Here is an 11,307-nt window from a genome sequence, read left to right as displayed (position 1 = left end):
TTTGATACTATTACTAGCGTTCATTTTCTTTTCTTACTAGATTATAATACCCTTTAAGCTTATTTGGAAGTAAAATGTTTTAATGAAATTATAAAGGATGAGATAGAGAAGATATTCCATAAATTTGGAACTATTTGAGGAAAAGAAGTTATTTAATATTTATCATGACCAGAACACTGTCATGTCTACTACTTATTTAATGTTCATGTGGTAGATAACTCTTAGTGACCCTGGTCTGGGAGAAATGGCTCCTTCCAATGGTCCTAGCTGTTGCTACGTTTGTAGCCTACCACTTCCTGCCCTCAGCTGATTGGATATAGGAAAGCATGTGACTTGAGAACTAAGCCAATCAGACCACCTCATTGGACAATTTAGAATTAGTTAGTAGAAATTCCTGGTGTTAGAAGATCAGGGGCCTGTTAAGGTTAATTTAGGACCTATGTTGATGAGTAATCAGAAAGAGTTTTTATATATAAGAGAGAAAAGGGAACCAATTTCAGGTAAGAAAAAAAAAACCAATTTCAGGAATACTGCCAATTGGCTACTCTGATTCTTGAAGACTTTCCAGTTCCGTGTTCCAGAATGTCTGAGGTTTTCCAGCACTTGGATTCTGTGAGCCATCCCTGTACTCCCACATAATATCTCCCTTTACATAAATAGTCTCGTGTGGATTTTTATTCTTTACAAACTATATCTAAGAAATTTCACAACCCTGTAAAAAATTATATTTAAAAATTAGAGCTTTTTTGATTTAAAAATAGTTGACTGAATCCATGTTTCTTTCTGCTGCCTCCCCAAGATCCAGTAAAAATGCAGTAAAGAAATAAAAGTATTTGAAATCACAGGGACAAGGAGAAAAATAAAGTCAAATTTAGAACAATGGAAAGAGCATGATGAATGACAACTGTCTTAGCTAGGCAGAAAAGGTGAGGCCCAGGTGCCTGTAAAGGGGGATGGGAATCAGTCCAGTATGTGTCTCAAACCCCGTTAAAAACTCAAGAAATGGAACTACCAGACGTAAATGGGAGGCTGGAGTGAAAGAATGAAGCTGAAAAAAAAAAAAAAACCTTGAATAAGGAACAGATGTCTGGGTGACTTCCCCAACTTGCATAGTCAGGCGATTGTTCCTCCAGCTAAAGTAAAACTGGAGACCCCAAAGTAAACCAGAGAGTCTCCAGATGGAGGGACAGCAGGTTCCCCTAAGGACAGAGGGAGGCTCCCTACTGACCTCAGGAGGTTGAGTGAGTATACATGTGGAGCCATGAGACTCTCTAGCCCCACGAGAGCCCTGGCTCCCTGACCCAACACACTGTCCCAAGACATACAGTTCCAAGACGGAGGTGATAGCATTCTTCCCAGAGGAAATGGCCAGCCTCACAGAAAAGAATCAGAGGTGCTGACATTTGGAGGATTCTCTCATCAAAACCTCCTGGGGTGGAGCTCACCAGCCTCCAATCTGCCCTGCGTACATAGTGCCCACTTTTTAAGTATGAGCTTCAGGAAAGGATTTCTAGACATTTGAGGAAAGCCTTCAACATGAAAAGGGAGAAAAAGGATATTTGGGGTAACAGAGAGGGGGAAAAAAAGACAATGCACAACAGCCTTGGCTAAATGCAGGTTGGGAGCTATGGGTATCGATGAGGAAGTCTGAATTATCCAGAGCAGGATGTAGAACTGAGGCAGCAACTTCATTAGATGAAGAGGGGAGTTCAGAGACATGAGGTTTGTGAGAGAAGGGCCTCAAATGAGGAAAGATAGGTGGCTGAATCTAACGAGGATACTACCAGTTCCTGAAAGCAGGACCTGAAAGAAGGATATTTAATGATAGAAAAAGAAAATCTGATTATTGTAATGGAGGAACAACTGACTGCCTTAGTCATAGCTAGAGAAAGGCAATCAGGGACATTAAAAAATGACTTTGCAGACAACCCAATAGAAAAATGGGCCAAAGATTTAAACAGACACTTCAGCAGATTATAGACAGATGGCAAATAGGCACATGAAAAAATGTTCAACATCATCAGTCATTAGGGAATTGCCAATTAAAACCACAATGAGATGCCCACTTGAATGGCTAATGCCAAATCAAAACAAAGCAAAAAATACCAAGTACTGATGAGAATGTGATCTGGAGCAATTGTAGCCATCACATACTGCTGGTGGGGTTGTAAAATGTTACAGTTACTTTGACAAACACTCTGGTAGCACTTATAAAGTTAAATATACACTTACCACATGACCCAGCAATCCCACTCTTAGGTATTTACCCAAGAAAACTGAAAATCATGTCCTCACAAATAACTGTATAAAAATGTTTATAGCAACTTTATTCATAATCGTCAAAACCAAGAAACCACTCAGATATCTCCAGCTAAGGAGTAGATAAGCAAACTGTGGTCCATCCATACAAAGAACACTACTCAGCAATAAAAAGGAATGAACTGATGCATGAAGCCACACGGATGAAATATTTTTTTTAAACATTTTATTTATTTATTTATTTTATTATTTATCTTTGGCTGTTTTGGGTCTTCGTTGCTGTGCGTGGGCTTTCCCTAGTTGTGACAAGCAGGGGCTGCTCTTCTTTGTGGTGCACGGGCTTCTCATTGAGGTGGCTTCTCGTTGCGGAGCACGGGCTCTAGGCGCGCGGGCTTCAGTAGTTGTGGCTTGCGGGCTCTAGAGCATGGGCTCTAGATCGTAGGTTCAGTAGTTGTGGTGCACGGGCTTAGTTGCTCCGCGGCATGTGGGATCTTCCCAGACCAGGGCTTGAACCCATGTCCCCTGCATTGGCAGGCGGATTCCTAACCACTGAGCCACCAGGGAAGTCCCGTATGAACTATTTGAAGTGAAAGAATCTCCACTCAAAAAGCTACATACTATATTATTTCATGTATATGATATGCTGAAAAAGGCAAAACTAAAGGAACAGAAAGCAGAAGAGTGCCTGCCAGAGGTTGGGTGTGGGGAGGAGACATTGACAGTTGGCTATGAAGGGGCACAAGGGAATTTTGGGCTGTGACGGAACTGTTCTCTGACTTAATTGTAGTGGTGGTTACGCAAGTGTACGGTTTGTCAAAACACTCAGGACTGTACATTAAAAGTGTGAATTTTACTATATGTACATCATAACTCTTAAAAATGAAGGCAAAATGAGGTCTCTGGCTTAAGTGACAATCAGAGAGTGACATTGCTGAGGTTAATAGGAAAGCTTGGCTGGCAGCAGACAAGCCCAAAAGGAACTAAGGGCAGATTCTGCCTTGGCCAATAGAGTTTGAGGCATCAGAAATACAGTTAATATGGTCAAGATGGTGTTTTGTTTTGTTTTTTTTTTTAATTGCTAACTGGTATTCTGTTATATGAATATACCAAAGTTTATTTATCCATTTGCCAGTTGAGGGACATCTGAGTTGTTTCCAGGTTTGGGCATTTATGAATAAAGTCTCTATACGCATGTATGTGGCTACTGAAAGCTCTGAGCTAGGGATCTGTGTTCCTCAAATGCAAATCTGATCATGTTATTCCCCTGATTAAAATTCTTCACTGGTTTCTTATTGCCTACAGCAGTGATTCTGTGCCACACATTGGAATCACCTGGAGCGCTTTTCAAGCTGCTGAATGCTCGGCCCACCCTGAGAGATTCTGATTTAATTGATTATTGGATAGGGCTCAAATGTCAATTTTCTTAAAAGCTCCTCATATGATTTTATTATTTTTTAGGCTTAACTCTTTAAAAAAAAAAAGTATTACTGAGATATAATGCACCTACCACAAAATTCATCCATTTAAACTGTACAATTCAATGGGTTTTGGTATATTCTATTGTTAATTTTTTAAGTTGAGGCAAAAAAAATGTATATAACATAAAACTTGCCATTTTAAAGTGTGTAACTCAGTGGCATTAGTTACATTCACAATACTGTACAGCCATTACCACTAGTTCCTCATTACCATTTGATATTAATGTATGTCCAATTCTATAGAGCTAAATCCAAGTGCCTTAGCAAAGACCCAAAGGCTTTCACAAGAAAACGTCATCCTGTCTTCCCAGACTCAGCTCCTCTCACCTCCTGCCCTGCATTCTCCTGGATCCAGACACTGAGTTGTCTTTAACATTTGAAAACTCTGCACCTTTGCATACTGCTCTTTCACCTCTCTGAAACACTCTTCCCACTACTATTTCTGATAAAATCCCAGGTCTTCAAAGTCAGACTCAAGTATTATTTTTATGGAGTGCTTTTTCCACCTCTGGGCTTATTTAGCTGTGATCTATATCACCCTTTATCAACCTCTATTGGAGCACTTAAATCATGACAATTTTCTGTGTCCCTTTTTGTCTCCCCAACCAGAACCAGAATCTGTCTCTGTCTCTGTCTCTCTTCCCCCCTCACTCACGGTGAACACTGAAATGGAGACTTTGCAATGTGAACATTAGAGAAGAACTGCCAAGAAGAGCCACCTAACCCATATCACATAGTGACGTGAGTGGGAAGTAAACTTTTGTTGATTTAAGGCATTGAGGTTTCAGGGATTGTTTGGTTCCACAGCATAGCCTAGCCTAGCCTGACTAATAGACTCACGAAGAATTCATTCACCATATTTGTCAGCTGTTCTCTTGTGATATAACTAAATGGAGTATGTGGACCCCATGGAAAATAGATCATGGATTGGAGGGGAGGCAGAAGGAGAGCTTGATTTCAGAGGAGTCTAGGAAAAATGTAGGTGTGAAGGAAAGATCTTGAGCACAAGTTGTTCCTCAGGGAAGATAGACCTAGGCTGGGGTGAAGGAAGAAGGAACTCACAGATTGAGTGTGTCTAAGGGCAATGAAGACAAACAGCCTACTAAAACCTTTTTCATAAGACTATTCCTGACTTAGAGAATTAGATACAATCAGGTGTAAAATTTCAAATCTCAAATCAACACTTGCCAAAAAGTCTTAAAAAAAGAGAGAACCCTGAACCAATGTTCAATTGTTAATTTGATTTTTACTGACAAAATACATTTTTTAAGTCATTGCTGAATGCACCATTTTTTTTTGTTTTTTTTTAAAGAAATTCACGTTCTTTCTTTCTTTCTTTCTTTATGGCTGTGTTGGGTCTTTGTTTCTAATGCACCAGTTTTGTCCCTTATTAGTATAATCAGAAAGATGTCTTGGTCCAGCAGTGCTCTGGAGGTTGAAACGTGTTCTCCTTTATGATTTGCAGCTCTGACTAGATCTATTTTTCTGCCTAAGGTGCAGAAACGCAAATGTGAACTGTGATGCTGTGTAATTTCTGCTTCTTAGACCATCACCGTTATAAAAAATACAAAAACACAAAACAAAATTTTTTTGAATTTCACTAAAACTGTGGACTGACGTGCATGAAGCAGAAGATGCTGTTGTCCAATCTTCCATTACCATATTAACCTATTGATTGTCTCACATTATTAAAAAACAAAACAAAATGTGCATCTGTCATAGAAAAGCATGTTTAAATGAAATATACCTCAATCAGCAATGAGTTGTTTAAAGGAGAGAAATATAAGCTAAAAAGTATTGCAGTCTGGGATCTGTTTTAAGACAATTTGGTGAGAGAGAGGAAAAAGTACATAGATAAAGCAGACATGGCAAAATCTTAATAATTATTGAATCTCAGTTATGAGTACATGGGGATTCATTGTACTCTGCTCTCCACTCTCTTGCATATATATGGAATTGTTGATGATAATAAATGATACAGATAAAATACTTTCAAACATTTGCACAAATTTAAGAGTACAGCTTAAATGATTAGTTTCCTTAATCATAGAATTTTATTGTATAATGTCAAAAAATAATGATATTTTGCAAATAGTAGGTTTGATTCTTCAGAGCTCTTTCATATGTGTTATTTCATCATAGAACATAAAATGACATATTTCTACAGTGGTTATTACCTCTTTCTGATACTGTTTAATAAGTTGCCTTTCTCATTGCCCTGAAATCTGAATATCCTGAAAGAGTTCATCTATCTTTAAAAGCAACAATAATCTTTTATCACATTTAGAATTAGACTCAATGTTAAAAATAATAATGGTTGGAACTGCATGCATCAGGGCAATCCACATTCTCTGCTCCTTATGTATCAAAAGTAAGGGTATCATATTCAGACTTATACATACAACATCTGATTCAATTATCTATTGTTTCCTGGAAACCATATCTATTGACTGTGGCTTGAAACATGGATATGAAAATAGCAATTTTTTTACTCCATTGACAGTATCGATAAAGGTAGAGTATATCTTTTATTCTAGAGTGAGATATTTAGCATGCCATAGGTGTAAATGAAAGACATAAACTAAGAGACAAAAGTGAACCTTTCAAATGTTAATATGATGTTGGCTGTGTTATGATGAGCCTAATGATATCAAGTGCACAGAACTTATAGGTGTCATGCTGAGAAACCAATGATCTAGCTCTCATTTTGACTGCAGGCAAAGAATATCTCATTAAAGCCATAAATTTCATGCGTCTCTTCCTAAATTTAAAACCCTTAAGGAAAATGGCTTTCATGGTTCAACAGTTTTAAATGGTTGTACTTAGTTGGCTTTGTAACAAGGAAATGTATCGTTTTTTTTAAACAAATCAGAATTATGCCATAGTTGCATGTGTTTTCATGCGGTTGCTGTTAGCACTTAACTTCCTCTCTAGATAACAAAACCCCAGACTCCACATGGAATTCACCATGGGGAGACATTTATTACTTGCTATGATTGTTCAGGTTAGTGTGGGACGGGGATGAAATTTGCTCATTCATGGCTGTATAAAAACTGTTTTCTTGAGGTAATGTGAAAAGGAGAGGGTTTCTAATCAACCTTCACTATTCAGAGTAAACATTATTTAGCCTACTCTTAGGAGTAGTAAGTTGCTCTAGTTCCATGTGGTGCTAGCACCCAACCAATAGAAATGTGTGCAGGCCTCAGGGATCCAAGGCATTGGAAAATGTCAAAGCAATTAACTGAACTTATTTCTTCTTTCTCAGTGGATTTTGGAATAAATCTTACATAGCCATGGGAGAGATGCACTTATAGGAAACATTTTCCGTTTTTTGTTTTGTAAACGTCCAACTTAAAGAGCAACAATTTGTTGCATCTGGGAAAAACAAGACAAATTACAAGAGTACAGATATTTCAAATGCCTCCAAACTTTTAATCTTAGAGGAGAGTCTTAGTGATTGTTTTACAGAAAGAATATATATATACGAAAGAATATATACCTACACACAATAAGAATATAATTATTGCTTTCCAAAAAATATTAGAGAAGCAAAGCTACCTAGACTCACTTCATTTCATCTGGATGATCAGAAAGATACAAATGGGAAATATTATACCTTGGAAAGAGCATGTCTTATTTGATGTGTGTGGAAATAAAACTCAAAGAAGTTCATAGACAGTTGAAACTCAAAGCAGTTTATAGTCATTTAAATTTGGAGCAACTGGGCATACATCTTGCTTTCCCTCTCAGTCAAGCTTTCTAATCCCAATGGAAATGGATAGAATTATCCAGAAGATAAAGTTAAGGTTTAAACATTTTAAATTGTGTTTCAATGTATTTTCAAGTGCAAAGTCATTCAAAAAATCATTAAAACAGAACATGAAATCATTAAAAATCTTTAACTACATTAAATGTTTTCAAGAAGGCATCACACTATTTTTTGAATGTTGAATTTTTACAATTTTTTATATGTTGTTTAATTTCTTTTTAAACTTTTTTAGCATCTTTTATAGATAGTTATTACTTTTAAAGTGTTGTTACACACACTATTGCAGAATACCCTAACACCATACACAAAAATAAACTCAAAATGGATTAAAGACCTAAATGTAAGGCCAGACACTATCAAACTCTTAGAGGAAAACATAGGCAGAACACTCTATGGCATAAATCACAGCAAAATCCTTTTTGACCCACCTCCTAGAGAAATGGAAATAAAAACAAAAATAAACAAATGGGACCTAATGAAACTTAAAAGCTTTTGCCCAGCAAAGAAAACCATCTACAACACCAAAAGACAACCCTCAGAATGGGAGAAAATATTTGCAAATGAAGCAACTGACAAAGGATTAATCTCCAAAATATACAAGCAGCTCATGCAGCTCAATAACAAAAAAACAAACAACCCAATCCAAAAATGGGCAGAAGACCTAAATAGACATTTCTCCAAAGGAGATATACAGATTGCCAACAAACACATGAAAGAATGCTCAACATCATTAATCATTAGAGAAATGAAAATCAAAACTACAATGAGATATCATCTCACACCGGTCAGAATGGCCATCATCAAAAAATCTAGAAACAATAAATGCTGGAGAGGGTGTGGAGAAAAGGGAACACTCTTGCACTGTTGGTGGGAATGTAAATTGATTCAGCCACTATGGAGAACAGTATGGAGGTTCCTTAAAGAACTAAAAATAGAACTACCATACGACCCAGCAATCCCACTACTGGGCATATACCCTGAGAAAACCATAATTCAAAAAGAGTCATGAAAAAAAAAAAAAAAAGAGTCATGTACCACAATGTTCATTGCAGCTCTATTTACAATAGCCAGGACATGGAAGCAACCTAAGTGTCCATCGACAAATGAATGGATAAAGAAGATGTGGCACATATATACAATGGAATACTACTCAGCCATAAAAAGAAAGGAAATTGAGTTATTTGTAGTGAGATGGATGGACCTAGAGTCTGTCATACAGAGTGAAGTAAGAAGGAGAAAAACAAATACCGTATGCTAACACATATATATGGAATCTAAGAAAAAAAAAAAAAGGTCATGAAGAACCTAGGGGCAAGACGGGAATAAAGACACAGACCTCCTAGAGAATGGACTTGAGGATATGGGGAGGGGGAAGGGTAAGCTGTGACAAAGTGAGAGAGTGGCATGGACATATATACACTACCAAATGTAAAATAGCTAGCTAGTGGGAAGCAGCTGCATAGCACAGGGAGATCAGCTCTGTGCTTTGTGACCACCTAGAGGGGTGGGATAGGGAGGGTGGGAGGGAGGGAGATGCAAGAGGGAAGAGATATGGGAACATATGTATATGTATAACTGATTCACTTTGTTATAAAGCAGAAACTATCACACCATTGTAAAGCAATTATACTCCAATAAAGATGTTAAAAAAAAAAAGAATAACCATTATGAAGCACAACTTCTACTTAAAAGAAAAAAAAATTGCCTCCAGTTTTTGGCTATTAAGAATATTATGAATAAAGTTGTTTAAAATATTCATATATAAATCTTTTTGTGGGCATATCTTTTCATTGCCCGTGTGTAAAAATCTATAGCAGAGTAACTGGGTCATATGTTACAGGCATGTTTAACTTCATGTGAAACTTCCAAACTCTCTTCCAAAGTGGTGTACCATTTTACACTTGGACCAGCAATCACGTGGACAAGATGACAATTCCTTTAGCTGTTAGTCTGCTTCTTTCCATCACTGCTTTCTTAATAGGCTCATGAATAAAATGGACATTCTGAAGGGATGAAGGCTGTGTATAGAAAATAATATTAGTGTTTACTCTTGATTTGGTTACCATTGCTGAATGCCTAACTTGCCAGAAGTAGCAACCTATCCCTAACCTTTTATGTAATACCTCCATTAGAGTTCTATTGGTGCATAAAAATTACCACAAAATTTACAGCTTATAACAACACAATTATTATTTCTGAGTTTCTATGGGCCATGAGCCTGATATGGCTTAGCTGAGTTCTTTGTATGAATTCCAGTTGTGTTATAACCTCACCAACATTTCATTATCAGAGTTTAAATGATCACCTATGACTGTCCAGTAGAAATACAATGGAATTTATACATCCAAGTTTCCTAAGAACCACATTAAAAAAGTGAAAATAGTTGAAGTTTCTTTTAGTAATATATTTTATTTAACCAAATCTATCCAAATATTACCATTTAAGCATGTAATCAAAAGTTAAGATATTTTACATTCTTTTTTCATACTAAGTCACCAAAATTGGTTATGTATTTTATTCTTACAGCACATCTCAATTCAGACTAGTTGTATTTCAAGTGCTTAATAGCCACATGTGGCTAGTGGCTTCTGTATTGGACAACACAGACATTTCCATAGGTATACAGTAGTCACTCACTGTGGTTTTAACTTGCATTTTTTCCTGATAACTAAATGATGTTGAGCATGTTTTCATACACTTATTGGCCATTTGTAAATCTTCTTTTGTATAATGTCTGTTCAAATGTCCAGCAACAGGTGGTATATTCACACAATGGTGATTCACAAATTGTATATTCATACAACGAAAAAGTACTCAGTAATAAAAAGGAATAAACTACTGATTCATGAAATAACCCGAATGAATCTCAAAATATTATGTTGAGTGAAGAAAGCCCGGCACAGAAGAATACGTATGAAATGATTCCATTTGCATGAAATTTTAAAACAGGCAAACTAATCAAGAAAAAAAAGCACATCCATTGCTATAGTAGGGGTGTGTGAATGATTGAAAAACTGCAAAAGAGAACTTTCTGGAGTGATGGAAATGCTTTATATCTTGAAATGCTATAAATGTACCTATGTAGATATGTACATTTATCAAACTTTATTGAACTGCAAATTCAAAATAGGTGCATGTTGCTGTATGTAAATTATACTCCAATAAAACTGATTTAAAGAGTAAAAGCAACATATGTTAGTACCTGCTATGGAATTTGCAGGCCCAGTGCAAAGTAAAACTGTGGGATCCCGTATTCAAAAAGTATTAAGAATTTTAAGACAGTGACAGCAGAGGGAGTTTGTCTGTTATGAATCCCCGGTGATAGACAGTGCATGGCATATAGTAGGTTCCAATGCAATTTTGTTGGATGAATTTAAGAACTTGGGCATTTTAGTGCCCAGCAACTTCCTTGCAAGGACAGCATTAACACCTCTTTCTACTTCTGCTGTGTGTTCCACAGCCCTGAGGAGAGAGAATTCTGTATACAGTTTTTTTTTTTTTTTAATGATGTATGTAAGTATGATAGAGACAAGTACCGATTAAAAGTTGTTTTACTTTTAAATTCTTTGAAAATGTGAAGAAGTATAGCTCAATAACTAACATGAAGAAAATACAATTCAGTTGAGTGGGTGGAAATTATACAGGAATCGTGAAGTATAAAGAAGTTTTGTCTTTCAGGTATTCTATATTGTTAGTTACAGGCTGACTTAGCTGTAACTAAGCTAAGTTAGTTACTTAGCTAACTTACCCAGTATGGGTCAGGAAACAAGCTAAGTAATGGGGATGTAGAGATAAAACAGG

The sequence above is a fragment of the Balaenoptera acutorostrata genome, chromosome 7 (genome assembly GCF_949987535.1).
Source record: "Balaenoptera acutorostrata chromosome 7, mBalAcu1.1, whole genome shotgun sequence".
NCBI classification, from domain to species: domain Eukaryota; kingdom Metazoa; phylum Chordata; class Mammalia; order Artiodactyla; family Balaenopteridae; genus Balaenoptera; species Balaenoptera acutorostrata.
The sequence above is the reverse complement of the archived record's forward strand: the minus strand, read 5'-3'. Positions refer to the sequence as shown.